The 24,875-nt window shown below is 43.8% G+C and overlaps 1 protein-coding gene across 4 annotated transcripts in view; it reads left to right on the forward strand.

Moving 5' to 3' along the window:
• The window catches only part of LOC132398846 (protein ELFN1-like), a 560,645-nt gene that overhangs the window by 309,390 nt on the left and 226,380 nt on the right, over positions 1 to 24,875 (forward strand). For 3 of the 4 annotated variants that reach the window (XR_009513826.1, XR_009513825.1, XM_059978682.1), the window contains exon 1: positions 21,969 to 22,039. The exons of the other annotated variant lie outside the window; for it this stretch is intronic. The gene's annotated coding sequence lies outside the window, so the exon portion shown is untranslated. Of the gene's footprint in view, positions 1 to 21,968; positions 22,040 to 24,875 lie in introns of those variants that run through there. 4 annotated transcript variants of the gene reach the window in all.

Below are 24,875 nucleotides of genomic sequence, written 5' to 3' on the forward strand. Positions count from 1 at the left end.
CAGGAATATGCAAAAGGGAGTCAAAGAGGCTGAAAGTGAAGGAGAGCACAGATCAGTTGTGGGGCGGAGGATACTTACAGATGGATGGCTTTGAAAACAAGGAGGAAAGTTCCAAAACTGAGGCTTTAGTTTGAAAAAGAATGTGATTAACAGCCAACACTTCCAGCAGTTTGCTCTCTAAAGCTACTCTATTATTCATGACAAACAAATTAAACAATCAAGGGAAACAAGGTACAACATTGTTAAATATTTGACATTCCTTCATGCAGCACTCTGAACTGAGGTTAATGTGATGGAAGGATGCTGAGGGAAAGCATCAGGAGGGCCAAGTAGACTAATACTGCTTTTGTTTCTTATGCTCTTTATGTTCTGATGAATGAGTTAACAAACTCTCAGGATTGGAATTATAGCTACTTGTATGTGAAATGTCCGAGCAGGAAACACTGAACTACTAATTATTAAAGCAGCCCAGATCCAAATTTTGTAGAAGGAGGTGTTGTTTCCGTCAACAGCTTCCCTGCAAACCCTCAATTTTATTCAAAGCAGCTGTGGCTTCAGTGATTCTGCTCTCAGCTCCAAGACCCAAGGTTGTGGGTCGAAGTCCCAATCCAGTCACTTAAACACAGATGTCTTGGAGGATGTTCCAATGGAGAACAGTGTTATGGGACATGCTGTCAATGAATGAAAGATTAAACAAGCAAGATACTGGAGGAACTCAGTGGGTCAGGCAGTATCTATGGGAGAAAATAGAAAATTGATGCTTCAGGCTGAGATGCTTCATCTGAATTGAGAGATAGAGGGGAGATAGGCAGCAAAAAGTGAAGTGGAAAAGAGGTAGTGCAAAAGCTAGTAGACAGATGGAGAAGTGGAAATAGTGACAAAAGCTGGGAGGTGATAGGTGAAGCCTAATGTCCATCTCCCCTCTACCTTTCAGTCCAGATGAAATGCTGGCTGTCCATTTATCCCCACAGATGTTGCTTAATCTGTTAGTTTATCTAGAATCTGCAGTCCCTTACCTCCATTAAACCAAAGACTTGTCTGCTCTCTCAGGTGCAAATAATTGGCCACCTTTTGAAGGCGACCCAGGGTGCTAATATCAATGATAATTAAAGTGATCTTGTTATCATCGCACGCTGGGAGTTTACCGTGCACTAATTGGCACCTGCACTTCCTACGTAGTGTCTTAGCTTCAACAAGATTTTGTTTTCATTATTGATTATGTTTTTTGATTAAGTTTAAAACATCCAGGTCTATCTCATTGTTTGGAAGGGTCTAAACTGATAATGGAGTGAATCACTTTGGTGGCTAAAATTTGAGATAGTATGTTGTCATTCTTCAGCACAGGTTCATTACTCTGGATCGAATGCAGCAGAAAACAACTCAATAAGCATAAAAACACAACAACTATAAATATATTTGGCATTTAGCATCACAAGAGGCTGGATAAGCTTGGGTCATTTTCTCTGGAGCGGCAGATAGAGGTTCACAGGATTATGAGAGCCGTATCACTGAAGGGCTCATGTAAACACAGTAGGACAGTGCCTGTGACCATGTACAGAGCCAGAGTGTGAAATGTGAGCATAAGGAGGCAGTGCATGAAGGGCTGAGGGGCTGTGGAGAGGAGTGACCGACATGGATGTAGTGGTGGTGGGATGGTTAATGAATGGAGGTATTGATCTACCTGGTGGCTTGGGTGAAATAACTGTTTTTGTGTCTAATGGTCCTGGCACGGCTGAAGTGTAGCCTCTTCCCTGATGGGAGTGGGACGAACAGGGTGAGTGGGACCTTCCATGATTTTTCTGGCCTTTTCTGGCATCTTTCTTTCTATCTGTCCTTGCTAGTGAGTAGGCTGGTGCCAGTGATGCATTGGGCAGTTTAACTACTCATTGTAGAGCCCTGCAGTGACGTTTCCATACTTCACAATGATTCAGTCTGCTAGCACGTTCTCTACCACTCATCTCTAGAAGGTCATGAATATTTATATTCATAGTCCAGCTCTCTTCAGCCTTCTCAGAAAGTAGAGGTATTGGTAACTTTCCTTAGCTTTGAAGGGTGTTCTGGGACCATGAAAGGCTGTGCACTCACAGCAATTTGAAACTGTGCCGTTGATGTAGAGAGAGGTGTGAGTGATATGGGTTCTCCTGAAGTCAATAACCATCTCCTTTGTCTTGTTGACGTGGAGAAAGACATTATTTGCCTGGCATCAGGCCTCGAGCTCTTCCACTTCCGTCTCGTCGTTGTTGGTGGTGAGCCTTGACACTGTTAAGTCATTGGCGAAGATGGCAATGTGATTACTGGTGTGTTTGGCCGTGCAATCACGTGTGAGCAGGGTGTACAGCAGTGGGCTCAGCACATAGCCCTGGGGGGGGGGCACCCGTGTTAGGGATGATGAGGGGGAGGAGCGGTTGTACATCCTCACTGTCTGAGGTCTATCAGTTAGGAAGTCCAACACCCAGTGGCACAGTGGTGTACTGACCGAGGAGTAGGAATTTGTTCACCAAGGTCTGTGGGACAATATTGTTGAATGCCAGATTGAAACCCAGAAACAACATTCTGACATGTGTCCTTGATTTTTAGATGTGTTAGGGCCATAGCATGACCGATGCTATGGTATTTGTAGGGCAGTTCTGTCAGTAAGCAAATTGGTGAGTGTCCAGTGTGGCAGGAAGGGAGTTTTTAATGTAAACCATTACCAGCTATTCAAAGGACTTCAAGATGACTAGCGTCAGTGCCACCGGGCGGTTGTTGTTTAGTTCTGATGCTGTCGACTTCTTTGGTACAGAGATAATGGTGACTGATTTGATGCATGTGGGGACAGCAGCCTGGATGAATGAAATATTGAAGATCACTTAAGCAGTATAATGAAGTACTTCACTATACTAATAATAAAGTCATTGACTACTGAATAATCTGGTTGATTAGCTTGATACTTCTTTCAGATTTACTCAGGTTCATCTGAGATGATTCCTCCTGGTGCTCAGAGGTATTGCTAATCTTAGGCCATGCTCTGGGTTTTGCAGGGTGTAAAGTACTGGAAAATGTTTTTCTAATTTCATTTCAGAATGATACGAAAGGCATTGTATGAGTCCAAAGATTTCTTTACTTTTTAACTCAAAGAATGCAGCCAAGCCAGAAACAAACCTAAAGGATTATCATAAAGCATGCAAGGCATGTAATCGAACTCCACTGTAGCAATTATACAAAAAGCAAAGACACTGGGGTGTCTAAGAGGAGAGGACATATAGGAGATAGGAATTTTAGAGGGATCAGGGAGGAAATTTTCATGTCATGAGTGGAGTCTGGAATGTGCTGCCTGAGGAGACGCTGGAAGCAGGTGCTCCCCTTACGGCATTTATTAAGCACTTACACAGTCACTCAAGCTGCATCCATACTCCAGAACTGCAACACTAATTTCTGCATTCTGTTATCGCTTTTCCCTTGTGTTACCTCAATGTACTGATGTGATTAAATGATCTCAATGGATATCCTGCAAAACCAAGTTTTTCACTGTACCTTGGTGCACATGAAAACAATAAAGCAATTTACCAATTTATAATTACTCGCTTTCCATCGTTACCAAATAATCCTCTGCAGTCACAGTCTTTTGCTCACATACTATTAGAACCCACTTCTCTGTCCAGAAAGTGCTTGAAGTATTTGTCAAATCAGGCAGCATCTGTGGAGAGGGGGACACGTTAGAACTTCAGGCGGATGACCTTTGCCTCTCTCCAGTTCTCCTTCCACAGATGTTGTCAGACCAGCTAACCCTTTCCAGCACTTGTTCTTTTATTTTGGAGTTCCAGAGCCTGCAGGATTTTGCTTCAGGACACCGTGATCTGCAGTATTGTCTTTGCATCTAAACCTGTGCAATTTAAAGTTTTATTCATATTTTCTGGCAGCCTCGTTCAAACGCAATGTAAGATCGGCAAGTACAGCTGGAGTACCAGGAAAAATAGACAATTAAACTTTTGATTCCTCAAGTATGGAAGTTGCAACTCCTGCCTGCGTGCTGGGCTCATGTGTTTAAGAATTTGCAGTCAGCCAACTTTTCAATTTTTAATGTGATATGTCACAACAAAGGCTTTAAAAGATACTTGAAAATACAGAGCACTCCTGAACAAGGATGAATTTAAAGTGAATCACTCAAAAATATTAAATAGAAGAGCACAGGAATGATTTCCAATTCTTGCTGTGTCTGTGTATCTGTAAGAGACAGATTCCAAGCTCAGTAACAAAATCTCCAGAAAAGAGAATGCTGGAAGAACCCAGTGGGTCAAGAGGCATCTGTGGAGGCAAAGGGAGTAAGCTAACATTTTGGGTCAAAACCCTGAATCATTATTTCTGATACAGACTCTTGATGCAAATTATCCACTTCCATCTTTTGCCTCCACAGATGCTGCCTGACCCATCGAGTCCTTCCAGCATTCTGTTTCACTGCATGTGTGACCCATTGTGCTGTTCCCAGTAGGACTGGGTTTGTGTCCACATAGGCCTCTTCCTCACCTTCTCACTCTATTGAGGAGCCGATGAGGAAAAAAGACAAAGTAAAGTTTAAATTCCTACTCCTCAGCAATTAAAGACTTACTGTAGTTGCAGCAGCAACATAGGCTAACAAGCAGCATTCACAAAAAACACATAAACTAACCAGTTCCTACAAGAAAGAACACAATTACAACAAAAAGAATGTCCATTGTAGTTCAAACCATAGAATGGCTATATTGAGTTAGTGATTAGGGTTGGTCCAAAGAGCCAAATGGTAGCTGTCCTGAACCTGATCTTGTGAGACTTCAGGTTTTGCCCAATGGCAGCTCAAAAAGGAGGCTTGGATCAGATGGTGGGGGTCTTTGATGAGAGATGTTGTCTTAAGGAGGGGAGAGGTAATTTGGCAGCATTAGGATATAGAGAGGATTGCGGCTAGGTCAGGGATTGGCCAGAGAGATCATCTGCCCTAGGTTATGGTGGAGTTGACAGGACAGTAGCTAGGGACCTGGGGGCAAACATTTGGGTCTTGAGGAGTTGCTGGTTGGTAGAACCAAACACTGACAGTAGGAACTGCTTGGAGAGTGACAAATACCTCAGATAGTTTGACCGAGAATGGGTCTTACTGATGTTGAAGGAGGACAGTCTGCATGACATGGTCTGCTGCAGCATGTGAGGCCTCTGATGCATTACTAGAATGTTAATCAGGTTTGTCTTACAGAATACATTCAGGAGGCACACAGAATGTTGCCCCCAGCTCGGGAATGCCTGTGCTCTGGTGCATGAAGCAAGAAGCTGGCCTGGTTTAAATTTGCTATCTGGCTGTAAAAGATCAAGGCCATCTTGGCACCTTGCAGCATTTCTAGAGGTAAAAGCATGACCTAATCTTTTCTAAGACTTGTGTTGAAAATCAGTGTTTTTTCTTTAACTTCAACGTTAAGAGCAACAAGCACACAGCAGAAAATAAATTGATTTAATTCAATGACAAACTGATCCATTTTCTATAAAAACACTTTTACATCAATTTGGGTTGCTTCTTTCAGTGATTGACTAACTATAGACAATCAGACTTTATGAGAAATGGCTCTCACTAATCTCTGAAAATCTAAAATCTATTGTATCTCTGTCAAACCATGGTTAATTCCTACTTCAGGCATTCACTTTCTGACTTTTTTATGCTTCCCTGATTAGTCTTAAGATAAAAAGAAAATCTAGCCTTGAAGTAAAGTAGGTTGTTTGTCAGCTGTTGAGTGTACAGCCATAATGAACACTAATTTTCTTGAGACTCAGCCATTCTTGATACCACACAGAAAGGATGTTGTATTTATATAATGGCCCAAGATATTCTAAGTCACTCCACTGTCAATGGAATACTTTGATGTTGTAGTTGTTACTGGATTTAGGAAATGCAGCAGCTAGTCAAATGATTTTATGATAATCTGATACTTTCACGGTCATTCTCAATGTGCCACTTTTTTATTTCAAGCCTTTAAATAAAATCTGAATTCAGATCTTCAAGGTTGTACTTGAATTTTTTGGATCATTAGTTTGGTAATTAAGTGACTATATTACCGCACTCCTGGTTTGCATAGAAGGCACTTCCAGCAGGTAGAGTAGGCAAGTTCACAGAATCCTGCAGCTTTGTAAGAATATTCAGCCCACTGAGCATGTGCTAGCCCCTTGAAACAGCCAATCAGTTATTTTTACTAACTCGTTCCCTTTGCTGATCTCTGTTCATGTTGCTTCTCATCACCAAGGGCAAGAAAAGCTCTCAATCACTGTCTCAATTTCAAGCCATTCCTTCTGGCCCATCCGTTTAATTTCTTCCACCCAACATGTTAATGTTCCAGCAGCCAAGGTGATCCTTCTGTGAAGTATTTTGCAACTTATGCCACAGGTTTGTGAAAAGCTGGTGAAAAATAGAAACTGTTGCATCTCTAATGAGATAATGTTGCTGTCATAGATTAGTGCCAATTATTCTGCTACAGTAGATACCGGTTATCCATAACGAAATGACTGCGATCCATTATGTGTTTACCAAAACTTGTTATAAAGACTTTCTAACCATTTTACAACAACATCATCATTTTTAAAGTTCCCTTCAAACAGAAAAATGCCCAAAGGCCATTCACAGAGGAAACCATGACTTCTCTAATATTGCTTGCCAGATGAGGAAGAAAGACGAGTTTCGAGGGTCTTCATGGTTTTGATGTGGATTTTCTAAGCTGAATAAACACCTGCTGTAGGAAATAACTGAAGTGAGCAGCACAGTGATGAGAAGGTGAAATGGGTGAAAAGAGAACTCATGCTCGATGGGAAGGATTAAATCAGGACAAAAGGAAAAAAGGGTGAATTGGTAAGTGGTGGAGCATGGGCCAATAGAAGGACAATAGGGATTGAGATTCACTGAACGCTCCCTTGTGAGCAAATTGGGGGAGATGAATTAGATGTTCTCTGAAAGCAATGCATGCTGATCTTATTCTGCTTGTTAATTGCAAGGTCTCAGCACAACCTATGCTGTTGAATCTCATAAACCATTGAGGCCCTTAAACAGGGGAGTGCATTGCTGCTGAACCCACTGGAATGCTCCAGGGTTTCCAGGTAAATGTCTACTGTGACTGAAGCTGCATTCGCCCCATACCACCCAAACATCAATGACATTGTGGAATCCTCACCGACTGCAGGGTGCAGGGTCGACATGGTGCACCTGCAGAAGGATGTGAGTGTAGTTAAACGTTTCCTGTCCCACGAGAGGGCCTCACATACCAGAGGAGGCATCTGTTCTCTCTCGCTGCTGATGAAAGAAAGTGAAAAGCAGATTCCCTCTTTGATTATTAAGCTGTGGTGATGACAACATGGGAAGACAAACTACAATATGTTGCAAGCACGTCAGGACTGGCCTTGAAGAGAAAGTGGTTTAAAACTATGATGGCTTGTGATTTAGAAGTGCCACCCTTGGCATGCTCAAGGGTTGCATTCAGGCTATGCTGTGGATTTCAGCCAGGTAGCGCTGTACGACGTGCAGCTTCTCCTGTCACTTAGGTTCAAGTACAGGAGCACACTCAGTATTATGATATATTGCAGAGGCACTTTCTCCCCTCCTCCTCCTCCCTCTCCTCACAGATGATCAACTCTGCACAGCCTCTGCTCACCACCCCAGTCATGGCTATCCCTCGAGGTCAAGGATGTTGGTCTTCGTTCCATTTCCACAGAGTGAAGACGCCTGTGCGTGCATTTGTTTAATGTGTACTTGATGTTGCACTCCAAGAAGCACACGATACTTCACAAATCAACCGATTGGTTCCAATGGCATGGAAAACACGACGACTGGAGCTGATGGATTTGTTGCAGCCAAATGTGGTACTGCAAAGGAGAGGCTGCAAATGCACTGTGTTGACAAGTCATCCTCCAGCCATAGCTCTCTCTGGAGATCTCCTGCAATAGATCGATTGTTAAAACACCAGTGACTTACAGAATTACAGCTGCAACAAAGTTAGCTGCCAGTGTTGATCACTTTAAGTAGTCCTGACTACACAAATGTTGCTCCACCAATGTGTGCAGCTCAGCTCCTAAAGTTAGGATCATTGTCCAATCACATTTGCATGATCTTCTTTTCATGCTTTCCACGGATATTATCTCATGCTTTCTATTTTGTTCACCAGGGTGTTTTTGTAACGTGAATCAGAACAGATGTGGGAACACCTGTCCAAGGTTACTGTGTGTCTCATATACCATCCATGATGTACAAATGATAGCTAGCAATAAGACAAACTTTGTGTCCAGTAAGTCATCAGATCAACATCGACAGAGTATCCCATAGCCAAACGGTAGCCACAGGCCCCAGTCACTATTCCATCTATTTATTCACCCTTATTTAGCACAACAGCCTTCATTTCCATATACAGCCATTATGAAAGCACACAATGGAAGCTCTCCAACTTGAAATCAGTTTCCTAATGATGAGATGTGCTCTGCTGGTTTATCAATTTCTCAATAACTGGATACTGAGTGAAGGGCTTTGTCACATGGGCAGAAAGCAAGCTTCAAAAACAATTGTGTCTCTTCCTTTCTTTATTCCTACCCAGCAAGAGTGGTAGCGAAGGCCCCCAGGTTACTGATGTGCTCCTCATGCCTCCCTGATTGCTACATCCATGAGAAATACATGAGGGCACAGCTCCTTACAGACCGTGTTAGGGAACTCGAGCTGGAGCTGACGACTTTTGGCTCACTTGGGAGAATGTGGAGGTGACAGATAACAGCTACAGGGAGATTGTCACACCTAAGTTGCAGAAGGCAGGGAGCTGGGAGACTAACAGGATGGTGAAGTGAATAGGCAGATGGTGCAGACTACCCTTGTGCTATTCCCCTCAATAACAAGTATACTGCTTTGGATACTGTGTTGGGGCATAGGTGGAGGCTGGAAACAACCCATCAGGGGAAAGCTGCAGTGACCAAGTCTCTGGTACCTAGCCTGGCTCTGTGGCTCAGAAGTGAAAGGGGCTGAAGAGGAGAGCAGAGGTGATAGGGGTTCCAGTAGTTAAGGGAACAGGAAGGAAATTTTGTGCACATGAAAGAGACTCTCAGATGGTATGTTGCCTCCCAAGTGTCAGGGTCAGGGATGTCTCAGATCAGGTCCACAACATTCTAAAGCAGGAGGGTGAGCAGCCTGAAGTTGTGCTACATATTGGTACCAATGATATATGTACAAAACGGGATGAGGTCCTGAAGAGAGAATATAGGGAGGACACCTCACAGATAGTAACCTCTAAATTGTGCCAGTGAGGGTAACAATAAGAACCTACTCCATAGCTTTTTATCTCCAGTCCTGCCTGCAACATCGACTCTACTCTTTTCCCAGATGCTGCCTGGCCAGCTTCTCTGCATATTTTCTCCTGTTTGTTCTAGGGTAAGAAAAGGATGATGGCTGAAAGATTGATTTCGAGGGCAGTGTTTCAGATTTGTGAATCACTGGGGTCTCTTTAGGGGAAGCTACCACCTTGCAGGAGGATGAGTTACACCTTAACCAGAGGGACCAATATTCTTGTGAGCAGGTTTGCAGGCGGATGGGAACCAGAATTATAAGTCAGAGGATGGGAAAGTTGGTGTAAACGTAGATGCAGTGTGTAGAGAGACTGAGGAAGGATAGTCGATGGAAAGGGCATAACTGCAATCTGTTGGATGGGTTGAAGTGTGTTGAGTTCAATGCAAGAAGTTACAGGAACAAGTGTGATGAACTCAGAGTATGGTCAGTACATGGAATTATGACATTGTGGCCATCACAAGGGCAGGAATGCTGCCGGATGTTCTGGGTTTTCTAAAGGGACAGGGAGGAGGTAAAAGAGGTGGAGGAGTGGTATTACTAATCAGAGATACTATCACAGCTGCAGAAGAGGAGAGGTAGTGGAGCGTTTGTCCACTGAGTCAGTGTGGGTGGAACCAGAAGCAAGAAGGGAACAATCACTCTGTTGGGAATATTCTATAAAATGCCACAACTGCCCCCCACCCCATAGCATCAGAGAAACAGAGCAGCACATCAGGAAGCAGACTTTGGATAGGCGCAAAAAATAACAGGATTGTTGTTAAAGGTGAATTTACGTCCTAACGAAGGGTCTCGGCCCGAAACATCGACAGTGCTTCTCCCTATAGATGCTGCCTGACCTGCTGTGTTCCACCAGCATTTTGTGTGTGTTGTTTTAACTTCACTAACATTGATTGGCACCTCCTTACTGCAAATGGTTTAGATGGGAACAGAGTTTGTTAACTGTGTTTAGGAAGGATTCCTGGCACAACATGTGGACAGGCCGACGAGAGGAGAGGCCAGACAGTATCTGATACTAGGCAGTGAACCAGGTCAGGTGACAGATCTTTCAGTGAATGATTATTTTGGAGACAGTGACCACAACTGTTTGATCTCTACCATAGTCTGGGACAGGGATATGAAAAGAATGTATAGAAAAGTATTTAATTGGGAGACGCTGAATTATGATGCTATTCAGCAGAAACTAGGGAGCGTAAATTGGGACAGGTACATAGAACATAGAATGGTACAGCACATTACAGGCCCTTCGGCCCACAATGTTGTGCTGACCCTCAAACCCTGCCTCACATATAACCCCTCACCTTAAGTTCCTCCATATACCTTTCTAGTAGTCTCTTAGGGTACACTTAGGGAAATGCAGAAAGGAAATGTGGAGTTTCTTTAGGGAGGACCTGCTAGGGGTTCTGGACAGGTTTGTCCCACGGAGATAGGGTAAGAATGGTAGAGTGAAGAAAACAAGTTTGATGGGAGGTCAACATGGTGGCCAAGAGGCAAAACATCCAGTCAAGAGGATGAAAGAAGTTTACTTAAGGTTGAGGAAGCAAGGATCAGACAGGACTCTAGAGAGTTACAAGGTAGCCAGGAAGGAATGGACTTCATGGACTTGAAAAGGTCTTGGTGAGTAGGATTAAGGAAAACACCAAGGTGAAGGTAGGACTGATCAGGGATAGAAAAGGGAATGTGCCTGGAGTCAAAGGAGGTAGGAGAGGTCCTTAACGAATACCTTGCTTCAGTATTCACCGGTGAAATGAACATTGATGAATGTGAGTTCAGCATAAAACAGGTTGATATGATGGAACGTGTCAACATTCAGAAAGAGGATGTAAGTCTCAGGGCTGAACGGGGTGAGGGAAGAGATTCCTGGGCCTTTGATATGATCTTTGCATCCTCACTGGCCTCAGGATTAGTACCAGAAGATTAGAGGGTGGCAAATTATATGCCTTTGTTCAAGAAAATTAATAGGGACAACCCTGGGAATTACAGACCAGTGAACAGTACTTCAGTGGTGGGCAAAAAACTGGAGAGGATTCTTAGAGACAAGATTTACAGTGTGAGCATTTGGCAAAACTTAATCTGATTAGAGATACACACACAAAATGGTGGTGGAATGCAACAGGCCAGGCAGCACCTATAGGGAGAAGCACTGGCGACGTTTCAGGCCGAGACCCTTCATCAGGACTGACTGAAAGGAAAGATAGTAAGAGATTTGAAAGTAGTGGGGGGAGGGGGAAACGCAAAATGATAGGAGAAGACCGGAGGGGGTGGGGTGAAGCTGAGAGCCAGACAGGTGATTGGCAAAAGGGATACAGAGCTGGAGAAGGGAAAGGATCACGGGACGGGAGGCCTAGGGAGAAAGAAAGGGGGAGGGAGATGGAGAACAGGCAGAGTGATGGGCAGAGAGAAAAAAAAACTAAATATATCAGGGATGGGGTAAGAAGGGGAGGGGCATTAACAGAAGTTAGAGAAGTTCATGCCATCAGGTTGGAGGCTACCCAGCCAGTATATAAGGTGTTGTTCCTCCACCCTGAGTGTGGCTTCATCTTGACAGTAGAGGAGGCAGTAGATAGTCAGCAAGGGGCAGGTTGTGCCTCATGAACCAGATTGAATATTTTGTGGAAGTGACAAGACAAATTGATGAAGGAAGAGCAGTGGACATAGTATATGTGGATTTTAGTAAGGTACTTGACAAGGTTCCCCTTGGGAGGCTCATTCAGAAAGTCAGGAGGCATGGGATCCTGGGAAACTTCGCCAAGTGCATTCAGAATTGGCTTGCCCATAGAAGGCAGAGGGTGTTAGTAGCTGGAGTGTATTCTGACTGGAGATCAGTTATCAGTGGTATTCTGCAAAGATCTGTTCTGCAATCCCTGCTGTTTGTGATTTTTATAAGTGACCTTATGAGGAATTGGAAGGGTGCAGATGACACAAATGTTGGTGATGTTGTCAATAGTGTAGAAGGACAAGTGGATAGGCAGACACCTTTTCCCAGGGCAGAAATGGCTAATACATTGGGACAAAAGATAACTGGAAGAAAGTATAGGTGGGATGTTAGAAGTAAGTTTTTACATAGAGAGTGGTAGGGGTATGGAACGCACTGTCAGGGGTTGTGGTAGAGGCAAGCACATTAGGGATATTTAAAGGACTTTTAGATAGGCATGTGGATGAAAGAAAAATGGAAGGCAATGTTTTGGGACCTCCTTTGATGGAGGTGAAAAACTCTAAATACATGCAAATCGTTCTTGCATCGACTTAAGCATTCCCAAACGAGGTGAAGCATCTTACTGTTGAGCAGATTCCACAGAGCTCTGAGGGGGTGATACCCCAGCCATTCAATAAGGCACACAACCATTCGTGGTCTTGAGATTCCCGGCTAGCTTCACATCATTGCATTTTTCTGCGCGCTAACATCCCGTGATCTTTTAGAATCCCCACAGTTCCAATACTCTGGCACAATGCTTTTAGTTCCCAATCACAGCTATTATGAAAAAGCTCTACCAATTTGATTTGCTTCAGTCTGCATGCTTATAGATAAACCATCCGTAGTTCTGCTTGGACTGAACATATAACTAATTTTCAACAAATATCCATGTTTTTATGTTATCAGCTACTAGTAGATTTTCTGTTTGAATTTTATCTGTCATCCTGCAATAAGTAAAAGCACATTTACTACAAATCTTATCCCTCACCAATAAATATATTTCCTTTTTTAATATCCTACAGGGTGCAATAAGTTAATATTCATGTCAGAAAATTTATAGAATGACAGAAAATTAATTCTGGAAAGGAATGGACTGAAACCAGAGGGAGGGGAAAGGCCCTGAGAGGGAGAATTTGAAAAGGCAATCACAGTGGGATTTTGTCAGTTGACTCACAAAGCATTGGTAACTGATTAGCGATCTTATTTTGACCAGTCACTACCATCTATGGTTTCTGATCTCCCTCTGATTAGCCATACCTTGAATTTAAAAACTCACCTTAGCATCCAGCTCCATCCATCACCTCTCCCTATCCCTGTCTGTGATCTTCACCAGCCACCAAACCCCATGAGATCTTTGCACTCGTCCAGTATTTGCCACCTGCCCACATCGGATTTTAACTATTCCAGCAGATGGCCAATAGTCCAGCTGCACAAGCCATCGATAAGCATGGTTTAGAAGAGTAAGGCCAAGCACAGGTAAATGGGACTACCTTAGACAGGCGCCTAGGTCAACAAGGCCGAGATGGGCTGAAAGACATGTTTCTGCACTGTATAACTCTTATAACCTATAACCCCCTCCCTAAAAATCTCCATCTTTCTCCTCTGTATTAATGTTAGGGTAATAAATTCACTGAGCTACAGCATAGAAACAGACCCATCAGTCCAACACGCCCAAATTGTCTGTCAGGGTTAGTCCCAGTTACCAGCACCTGACCTACTTTCTAGATATTTCTACCTAAATATCTGTCTACATGTATTTAAAATTGCAAAATTGTACCTACCTCTACCATTTCCACTGGGCCAGCAGTGGTTCCATATACCCTGCACCCTCCGAGTCAAAAAGATCCCCCTCAGATCCCCTATAAATCTTTGCCTCTGCCATCCTGGGAAAAGAATGGTGATCATTTACCTTATCTATGTCCCTCAAGATTTTATATACCTCTATAACGTTACTCCTCATTCTCCTACACTCAAATAAAAAAGTCTGACCTGTCCAGTCTCTCCTCATAAATCACACCCCCCAATCTCGTTGTAGCTCGTTCCTTAAAGTCTCCATCTAGTAACAAATATTGTTTACATACACAACGCTGGAAGAACTCAGCAGGTCAGGCAGCATCCATGAGAAAAGAGTAGCCAACCTTCCTGATGAAAGGTCTCGGCCTGAAACATTGGTTACTCTCTTCTCACCGATGCTGCCTGACCCGCTGAGTTCTTCCAGCGTTGTGTACGTATTCTTTGATCCACAGCATCTGCAGTTGTATTTTTGTGAACAAATATTGTTTGATTGCAACTCAGTCTTGTGTGTTTCACCACATAATGTCTTCCTATGACTGCAAATAGTTCTCATGTACAGAACGACTGTGTAGTGGACAGGAAATATTGATGCATCCTTCTCTCGCCACTAGGACAATAGTCAGCAAATGTCTGTTGATTGTAGAGTAGAGGTATACAGGTTAACATGAATTTAATCAAAGTGAAGGTGGAAGCTTGTTGAGGAGGGGAGGGGAATGGAATTACTGATTTGGCCTTAGGAAACATTTTAAGAGGAAGCCAGGTAAGTAGTTAAGAAAGAAAGCTTCTTAGTAATAGCATTAGTTAGATACACAAGATGACTGAAGGTACCACTTTAATTGATGATAATTCCTTAGTGCTGTTTACTGCAATGCTACCATTACAAATCTATTTATCAGCGTGGACAGTGATACCAATTATTTTGGTTATTCCATATCACTGTGGAGATTTTCCTGGGATGATTTCTCTGTCAGGCACATATTGAGTGACATTATTTCCTGTACTGCCAGGTAAATAAGCTGATGTGCCGATGGTCACAACCATGAACCTTGGCGTTATTAGTATAATGCTGGAATAGAATCCCATCACTGATGTCAATCCTTCAATTGCTTCTGATGGTTGAATCTGCTCCCTCAGTATCCCAGCACTCCACCGCTAGACCACCCCTCATCCTGTGCACACTCTGCCACAGCCATTCTTCACTGATCCAAAACCCTGCTAAAATCCCAAGACCCACTTGGAGTCCAACTACTCGAGTACTCCTCCATCTCTTTGAGCCCCCGAACCAGGCTCAGACTGGGACATGATCCTCTACAGTGTGCTCTGCAGTGCTTAATGATGACTGAGCTGTGCCTCAGGTCTGCGTTTGCAGTGACTGAGTTGTGCCTCAGGTCTGCGTTTCCAATGACTGAGCTGTGCCTTAGGTCTGCATTTGCAATGATTGAGTTGTGCCTCAGGACTGCAGTTGCAATGACTGAGCTGTATCTCAGGTCTGCATTTGCAATGACTGAGCTGAGTCTCAGGACTGTGTTTGCAATGACTGAGCTGTTCCTCAGGTCTACATTTGCAATGATTGAGTTGTGCCTCAGGTCTGCGTTTGCAATGACTGAGCTGTGCCTCAGGTCTGCGTTTGCAATGACTGAGCTGTGCCTCAGGTCTGTGTTTGTAATGACTGAGCTGTTCCTCAGGTCTGCATTTGCAATGATTGAGTTGTGCCTCAGGACTGCATTTGCAATGACTGAGCTGTGCCTCAGGTCTGCGTTTGCAATGATTGAGTTGTGCCTCAGGTCTGCGTTTGCAATGAGTGAGCTGTGCCTCAGGTCTGTGTTTGCAATGACTGAGCTGTGCCTCAGGTCTGTGTTTGTAATGACTGAGCTGTTCCTCAGGTCTGCATTTGCAATGATTGAGTTGTGCCTCAGGACTGCATTTGCAATGACTGAGCTGTGCCTCAGGTCTGCGTTTGCAATGACTGAGCTGTGCCTCCAGTCTGCGTTTGCAATGACTGAGCTGTGCCTCCAGTCTGCGTTTGCAATGATTGAGTTGTGCCTCAGGTCTGCATTTGCAATAACTGAGCTGTGCCTCTGGTCTGCATTTGCAATGACTGAGCTGTGTCTCAGGTCTGTGTTTGCAATGACTGAGCTCTGCCTCAGGTCTGCATTTGCAATGACTGAGCTGTGTCTCAGGTCTGTGTTTGCAATGACTGAGCTGTGTCTCAGGTCTGCATTTGCAATGACTGAGCTGTGCCTCAGGTCTGCATTTGCATTGACTTAGCTGTGTCTCAGGTCTGCGTTTGCAATGACTGAGCTGTGTCTCAGGTCTGCATTTGCAATGACTGAGCTGTGCCTCAGGTCTGTGTTTGCAATGACTGAGCTGAGCCTCAGGACTGCATTTGCAATGACTGAGCTGAGTCTCAGGACTGTGTTTGCAATGACTGAGCTGTTCCTCAGGTCTACATTTGCAATGATTGAGTTGTGCCTCAGGTCTGCGTTTCCAATGACTGAGCTGTGCCTCAGGTCTGTGTTTGTAATGACTGAGCTGTGCCTCAGGTCTGCATTTGCAATGATTGAGCTGTGCCTCAGGACTGCGTTTGCAATGACTGAGCTGTGCCTCAGGTCTGCGTTTGCAATGACTGAGCTGTGCCTCAGGTCTACATTTGCAATGATTGAGTTGTGCCTCAGGTCTGCGTTTCCAATGACTGAGCTGTGCCTCAGGTCTGTGTTTGTAATGACTGAGCTGTGCCTCAGGTCTGATTTGCAATGATTGAGTTGTGCCTCAGGACTGCAGTTGCAATGACTGAGCTGTATCTCAGGACTGCATTTGCAATGACTGAGCTGTGCCTCAGGTCTGCGTTTGCAATGACTGAGCTGTGCCTCTGGTCTGCATTTGCAATGACTGAGCTGTGTCTCAGGTCTGTGTTTGCAATGACTGAGCTCTGCCTCAGGTCTGCATTTGCAATGACTGAGCTGTGTCTCAGGTCTGCATTTGCAATGATTGAGTTGTGCCTCAGGTCTGCGTTTGCAATGACTGAGCTGTGCCTCAGGTCTGCGTTTGCAATGACTGAGCTGTGTCTCAGGTCTGCATTTGCAATGACTGAGCTGTGCCTCAGGTATGTGTTTGTAATGACTGAGCTGTGCCTCAGGTCTGCGTTTGCAGTGACTGAGTTGTGCCTCAGGTCTGCGTTTCCAATGACTGAGCTGTGACTCAGGTCTGCATTTGCAATGACTGAGCTGTGCCTCAGGTCTGCATTTGCAATGACTGAGCTGTGTCTCAGGTCTGTGTTTGCAATGACTGAGCTGTGTCTCAGGTCTGCATTTGCAATGACTGAGCTGTGCCTCAGGACTGCGTTTGCAATGACTGAGCTGTGCCTCCGGTCTGTGTTTGCAATGACTGAGCTGTGTCTCAGGTCTGCATTTGCAATGATTGAGTTGTGCCTCAGGTCTGCATTTGCAATGATTGAGTTGTGCCTCAGGTCTGCATTTGCAATGACTGAGCTGAGTCTCAGGACTGTGTTTGCAATGACTGAGCTGTTCCTCAGGTCTACATTTGCAATGATTGAGTTGTGCCTCAGGTCTGCGTTTCCAATGACTGAGCTGTGCCTCAGGTCTGTGTTTGTAATGACTGAGCTGTGCCTCAGGTCTGCATTTGCAATGATTGAGCTGTGCCTCAGGACTGCGTTTGCAATGACTGAGCTGTGCCTCCGGTCTGTGTTTGCAATGACTGAGCTGTGTCTCAGGTCTGCATTTGCAATGATTGAGTTGTGCCTCAGGTCTGCATTTGCAATGATTGAGTTGTGCCTCAGGTCTGCATTTGCAATGACTGAGCTGTGCCTCAGGTCTGTGTTTGCAATGACTGAGCTGTGCCTCAGGTCTGTGTTTGCAATGACTGAGCTGTTCCTCAGGTCTATGTTTGCAATGATTGAGTTGTGCCTCAGGTCTGCATTCACAATGATTGAGTTGTGCCTCAGGTCTGTGTTTGCAATGACTGAGCTGTGCCTCAGGTTTGCATTCACAATGATTGAGTTGTGCCTCAGGTCTGTGTTTGCAATGACTGAGCTGTGCCTCAGGTTTGCATTGACAATGATTGAGTTGTGCCTCAGGTCTGTGTTTACAATGACTGAGCTGTGCTTCAGGTCTGCGTTCGCAATGATTGAGTTGTGCCTCTAGTCTTCATTTGCAATGACTGAGCTGTGCCTCAGGTCTGCGTTCACAATGATTGAGTTGTGCCTCTGGTCTTCATTTGCAATGACTGAGCTGTGCCTCAGGTCTGCGTTCACAATGATTGAGTTGTGCCTCTGGTCTTCATTTGTAATGATTGAGTTGTGCCTCAGGTCTGCGTTCACAATGATTGAGTTGTGCCTCTGGTCTTCATTTGCAATGACTGAGCTGTGCCTCAGGTCTGCGTTCACAATGACTGAGCTGTGCCTCAGGTCTGCGTTCACAATGATTGAGTTGTGCCTCTGGTCTTCATTTGTAATGATTGAGTTGTGCCTCTGGTCTTCATTTGCAATGACTGAGCTGTGCCTCAGGTCTGCGTTCACAATGATTCAGTTGTGCCTCTGGTCTTCATTTGTAATGATTGAGTTGTGCCTCAGGTCTGCGTTCACAATGATTGAGTTGTGCCTCTGGTCTTCATTTGTAATGATTGAGTTGTGCCTCAGGTCTGCGTTCACAATGATTGAGTTGTGCCTCTGGTCTTCATTTGCAATGACTGAGCTGTGCCTCAGGTCTGCGTTCACAATGATTGAGCTGTGCCTCAGGTCTGCGTTTGTAATGCTTGCTCTTTAACTGAATATGCTCTCGCTGACCAGTTGACTCTTTAATATTACAGTGTACCGTGCAGAGCAATCATTTTGGGCACTGGACCCATGTCACCTGAACCAATGTTAACATGGCAGAAACAGACTATTGCTGTACAGTGAACAGGGTGAAATGGTGCTCTCTCTTAATGGCTTGGTCACTGAACCTCTGTAACTTCAGTTTCAAGTCCACTGAAGGAGTCAAAGGCAGCTTCTCACCTTCTTTGGAAAAGGTGTTGGTTATCTGGAACAAGCTGCCTTTGGAGAAGCAGATACAATCACAGAGTTGGGTATGTACGTGGATAGGAGCACCATGGAATGATATGGAACTAAGACAGGAAATGCGGTGTAAATACGCATCATGGACAGCTTGGGCAAGGTGGGTCAGAAGGACCCCGTTTCAGTCCTGTATGAATCAAAACCCATGAGTTCCACCACAGCCTGTAACATCACCAGGATGGACATCTTGCCATCTTACAGGCGGATGTTCTGACTTTGACCAGAAAGCATGTGGCTCCATTCATACTTACTCTGTAGTTCCACTACACAGACTGAGCCTCAGATTCTTCCCTCTGAGTTATTACATTTATGAACACCAAATATTAGTTGATGTTCAAGTGCAGAACTGAAGGAGGAAATATTGTACTGTACCAGGACCCTGTGTGACCTAGACTCAGAGTTTTCCTGCTCTCAGCCTGCTGATTCTGTCTGACATCAAACCACACTAATCCATTGTCAATCCCGTTTTCATTCCCATCAACTCTCCCCAGATTCTCTCACCTACACCCTGGGGCAATTTACAGCAACCAGTGGATCTACTAATCTGCACATTTCTGGGATGTGGGAAAAAGCTGTGCAGGCAGAGGAAACGCACAGGAAGACACGGATAGCTTCCAAGGTCAGGATCAAACCCTGGTTGCTGCTGCTGTGAGGTAGCTGCATCAAGAGATGCTGTTTCAAAGAGAAGAGGGAGTTTATCCTTGTGCACTGAGAAATAGTCATGCCTTATCCAACATCACTGTGAGGGAGTTATCTGGTCAGTGTTACATAATGGTGAGAACTTGTTAACATGGGACATAGAACAGGCCCTTCAGTCCACAATGTTGTGCCAATTCAGCTAAAACCTCATTCAAAAGAAAACCAAAAACTAATCACTCCTACCTACAAAATGCCCATATCCCCCCATTTTCCTCACATTCATGTGCCCATCTAAACATTTCTTAAAAGTCTCAAATGTATTTGATTCTACTACCCATACCAGGCAGCACAATCCAGGCATCCACCACTCTCGGAAAAAACTTACCCCTCTCACCTTCAAGGATTGTCTGTTTAACTCCCGCTGGAGTCATTGGGTGCCGTCATGACAAGTTGTTTGTACCGATCTTTTTGGTGATTGCTCATCATATAGCGTGTCTTGGGCATCTCAAACCTTGTGAAGCCCATCCCCCTCCAGGTTTTTTTTTACGAGGTCAGGTTGCTAGCTCGACACTTAACCCAGGCACGGATGGAGAGCATGCAAGGGAGCCAGCCAGATTCGAACTTGGAACCTCTTGCCCCGGTGCAGCGTTGATGCCACTACACCACCAGCCAGCCTTCAATGATTGCCCTCTGGTATTAGACATTGTTATGTATAGACCGATTGGCTGTGCTTCCTAGATTACAACAGACAATGCTTCGTTGGCTGATTGGTGAGTTGGTTTATGATTGACACTTGTAGTAAGAAATATGAAAAGCTTGCTTTGTTCGACGAGATCACAGTGCAATGAGGTAGAGCAAGGTAAACCAATAACAATGCAGGATAAACTGTAACAGCTATAGAGAAGGCTGTGCAGGACCTTAACAATGTAGATTGTGAGGTCAAGAGTCCAATTTATCTTTAATAGTCTTATAACAGCAGGATACCCGCTGTCCTTGAGCCTGATGGTATGGCTTTTGTATCTTCTAACCAGTGGAAGGGAGAATGTCCAAAGTATGGCCAAGAGTTGGGTAAGTGTCCCTAGTAACTCGCCTTTAGTGATACGAATCTTATGGATTTTATAGCGAGCATGAAAAGAGGCAAGAAGATACACAATATTCAACAAAATACTTAATTCCAATTTTAACGAGTTTTTATACTATCTCTTCATCTGGGTACAATTAAAGTGCAGAAATTCATAGTAAAAAACTTAGCTACTACTTTCCAAGTTATCTTGGAACAAATATGCATCTTTTTAAGTTGTGTGTATCTGCACTATGTCTGGATGTGTGTTCTGTGTGTACACATGTGCCTGCTTTGACTGTATGATTAAGTATGTATGTTGTGTGTGTGTGAAATTATGTGGATTTGTGAGTTGTACGTATCTTGTGTGTGTTTCTGGGCATTTGAAGGTGTGTGAGTTTGTGTGTGTGGTTATGTGTCTGTGATTTTGTTTGCGTCAGTGTGCATGTGCCTGCATGACCACTAATGCATGTGTGTCTTTGTATAGATCTTAGAGCACATAATTATGTTGTGTGTTCAAAATTGTATGTATCAGTAAATTTGTGTGTTTTTGGGTACTTAAGTTCAAAGTTCAAAGGTCAATCTATATTTATTTATTTTCAAAGTAAGTATACACTATACAACCTTGAGATCCATTTCCTTGGCTTGCTTGTGTATGTGCTTCTGTGCGAGTGTGTGGGTTATACGTCTGTGAGTTTGTGCCTGTGTGTGTGTTTGAATGTGTATGAGCATAGGTGAATGTATGTACTTGTGGCCAGCAGCAATGGAGAAGTGAAGGGAGCTGAAGACAACATAGAGCATTGGACAGTATAGCACAAAATCGGATCAATCTTCATGCCAATTTACATTAAATTTTCTCCTGTGTATCATCCCTATCCCTCCATTCCCTTCATATTCATGTGTCTATCTGAAAGCCTCTTAAACTCCACTGAATGACTGATTCCAATAGTATCTCTGTTAACCCATTCCAGGTACCTACTAATCTGTGTGCAAAAACTTGCCTTTCACATCACCTTTAAACTTCTCCCCCTCCCACCCCCCCCAACCTTAAAAGCAGGTCCTGTAGTGTTTGACATTTCTACCCCAGGGAAAAGATTCTAACTGTCTACCATATCTATGCCTCTAATAATAAAAAAACCTCTATCAGGTCATCCCTTAACCTCCAGTGCTCTAGAGAAAACAACTTCAATGTGTCCAAACTTTCTGTATAATTAATCCAGTTTGCATCCTGGTTACACTCTCTACAGTCTCCACATCCATCCTATAATGGGGCAGCTAGAATTGCGCACAGAACCCTGAGTGTGCTTTGACTTCCTTTAGCATTATACGCAACACTCCTACCAATGAAGGAAAGCATGCCAAACACCTTCGTTAACACCTTATCCATTGCATAGCAACCTTCAGTGAACAATAGACTTGGACCCCAAGATCCCGCTGTACATCAGAGATAATTCTCTTGATCTTTCCAGTGCTGTAATAGAGGTAAATTTTGCTCTTCACTACCGGCTGTTGAACATTAGGTGTAACATCAAGGGGTCAATTTTAAGTATGCTGTTGCTTAGAATACTTTGTTTAAAAATATTATTTAGTGCTGTCTCGTGAATAACTTACTAGTCGTTATGGAGCTAAAAGATTAAAATCCATCAATCTACAAATCTGCATAGTGATGTCATAGTATTGATGGAGTGGTAAGATGTATAGTACTTAGTTGAAATCTGAGCTTCTTGGGAAAACAAGTTAATTAAAAAAACTTGGGAGTATTTTGGAAGTGCTTCTGTTTCACAGAATTGAATCTCTGTCAGTGTTTCCTGACTCAGTGGTTAGCTGCCGAGTCATCCGTGCCTGCGAGTGTTGGCTTTCCGGCTGAGAATATTAGTGACGACTGAATAAGGTGGGTGGGTAGATCTGCCTGACTTGGACATCTAGTCAGATGTGAAGAAAATTTTCCTTCGTCCAATGGGCAGTTGAAAGTTTGGAATTGGATTCATCATGATTGGTGAAATATTTGACTGTACCATGATGAAATATATTACATATTTGAGTGCATGTTTGTGCATGAGAGAGAGAGAGAGAGAGAGAGAGATTGATTGTCACTCTGTTGCTAGATACTCATTCAGTTTCTCTTCAAAGGGATTCAGTGAGCACTGCCTCCATCAATTTGTTATCTATCCCAAACAGGAATGTTTCATCTCATCTCTAGTCTGAAGACATTTCTGTTTTAAACATATAATTATCTTTGTGTTCTGTGGCACATCTAATAGAACTGGGGCTTTATAGCTCCAGTGAACTGTGTTCGGTTCTCACCATGCGAAGCTTACACGTCCTTCCTGTAACTGTGCAAGTTTTTTACCAGGCTTTTTCCATGCCTTAAAGACAGAGTTTGGTACATTAATTGGTCACTGTAAGTTGTCCCTAGTGTGTAGGTAAATGGCAGAATCTGGGGGAGTTAATGAGAATAATGTGGAATTAGTGTAGGATTGACTGTTGATGGGTGGACCTGTGCTGTGTCTCTATGTTTTGGGATTCTCAGCCCGAATCCATATATTGGACCATTTGTACAGAACCATACACAATTGGAGCATGTGAAGGGATTAAAGTTTTCTCTTTAATACTTGGTTCACGTCAGAAAATGAACAAAATTCTCAATTGAGTCTGAATTATTTAATATGGGGAGAGAACTTCAGGATCTGATTGAAAAATTTCTTAATTGGCCCTCTTAAGTTGAATAGATTTATGATTGTAATTATCTTTCATAAATCACCCCTGTTTTAACTGGGATAACAGTTGGTAAATTGCAATTGGAATAAATTCATCTCTGGTAATCCCTGCCTGGGAAGCCTTCACCATCAATTTAACCTCCATTATTATTCTTGAGGAATAATTGTATTAACAACTACGCACACAGTTGTAAATTGGAATAAGAACAGAATCCTGCACAGGAACACATTAAAGATGTAATATTTCAGAAGGAGGGAAGTATGTGGGACTGATGGCTGTGGTCAAAATGCATCAAGCCTGATGATGTAATAATGACAAGTCTTGAGGGCAATGAGTCACTACTCAGGGCACAGTCTGATGTTTCTGCAGTCGCGTGTACATTCAGCTAATTTCACCCACCAGTGCTGAACAATTACTTTACATTTCATTCTCTTTTCCTTCTTTCTCTAATGAACAGATTCCAGGAGTAATTTCTCTCTACCTATTAGTAAGTCATTTGGGTTATAGTGAAGTCACAGAAGGTGTTACAGATATACAGGTTATCCCCAGCTTGGAAAAACAAAACTCTTGTACAGCCAGTACATATGAAGGAGCATTTGTGAGGTTGCTGAGAGGGATTTGCCAGCTGTTGTGAGGCTTTGGGCATCTTCTTCCCCCTGGGATTTAATTCGTGACAACATTTCCACTTGTGGGCTGTTCAGAGTGTGATCAATTTACAGGAATAGAAGCCTCCCATGACCTGGGAAGGACCTGTCCACATCGAGAACCAGTGGTGAGCTATATTAGGAACATAATAAGATATAAAAACATAAGAACAGCGGCTGAAGTCAGCCTTCTGGCCTTTTCAGCCTGCTTCTCCATTCACAGTGCTTGTGACTAATCTACCTCTGTGTCCTGTCCCCACACCACTCAATATCAGAAATATACCAATCATTGTTTTGTATGACTGAGCCTCCACAAAAGTTCAGAGTAGAGAATTCCAAAAGTTCACCACCCACTGCGTGAAGAAAATTTCAGTGCTGTGCCCCATAATGGGTGTGGTGTATGTTTACACTGTAGTGTACCAATGGCCATTTCAGTCAACTGTTTGCTGCTTTAGACTTCATCAGCCTACTGAAACGGCATTGCGGTTTTCCCCGCCACATCGCTGAAGCTACCGTAGCTACACGTTGGAGGAGGTGACATTGCCGACTGTCTCATAGGGGAATTGACCATCAATCTCCCATTCACACTCAGCTCATTTTACCCTCTATACCTTCTTGTCAACCATACTCTCTATCCACAACTCTATCACTCATCTACACAAAAGGGGCAAGTTACAGCGGACAATTAGCCTACCATGTCTTTGTCACATGGGAGAAAACCAGAACAGGCAGGGGAATCTCACATGGTGACAGAGGGAGCATGCAAACTCCACACTGAGAGCACCTGAGGCCATGATGGAAACCAGGTCACTGGAGCAGAGAGATAGCACCTTTACTAGCCCCATAGGGTAGGGGTCATCAAGCCATCCTAGTCAGGATGTGAAGACACTGGAGGAATGTGGCCATCAGTCTATGGGGTAATAAACTCATAAAGCAATGGAGTACCAAGGCCACTG

This window comes from Hypanus sabinus, chromosome 9 (genome assembly GCF_030144855.1).
Source record: "Hypanus sabinus isolate sHypSab1 chromosome 9, sHypSab1.hap1, whole genome shotgun sequence".
Taxonomy (NCBI): domain Eukaryota; kingdom Metazoa; phylum Chordata; class Chondrichthyes; order Myliobatiformes; family Dasyatidae; genus Hypanus; species Hypanus sabinus.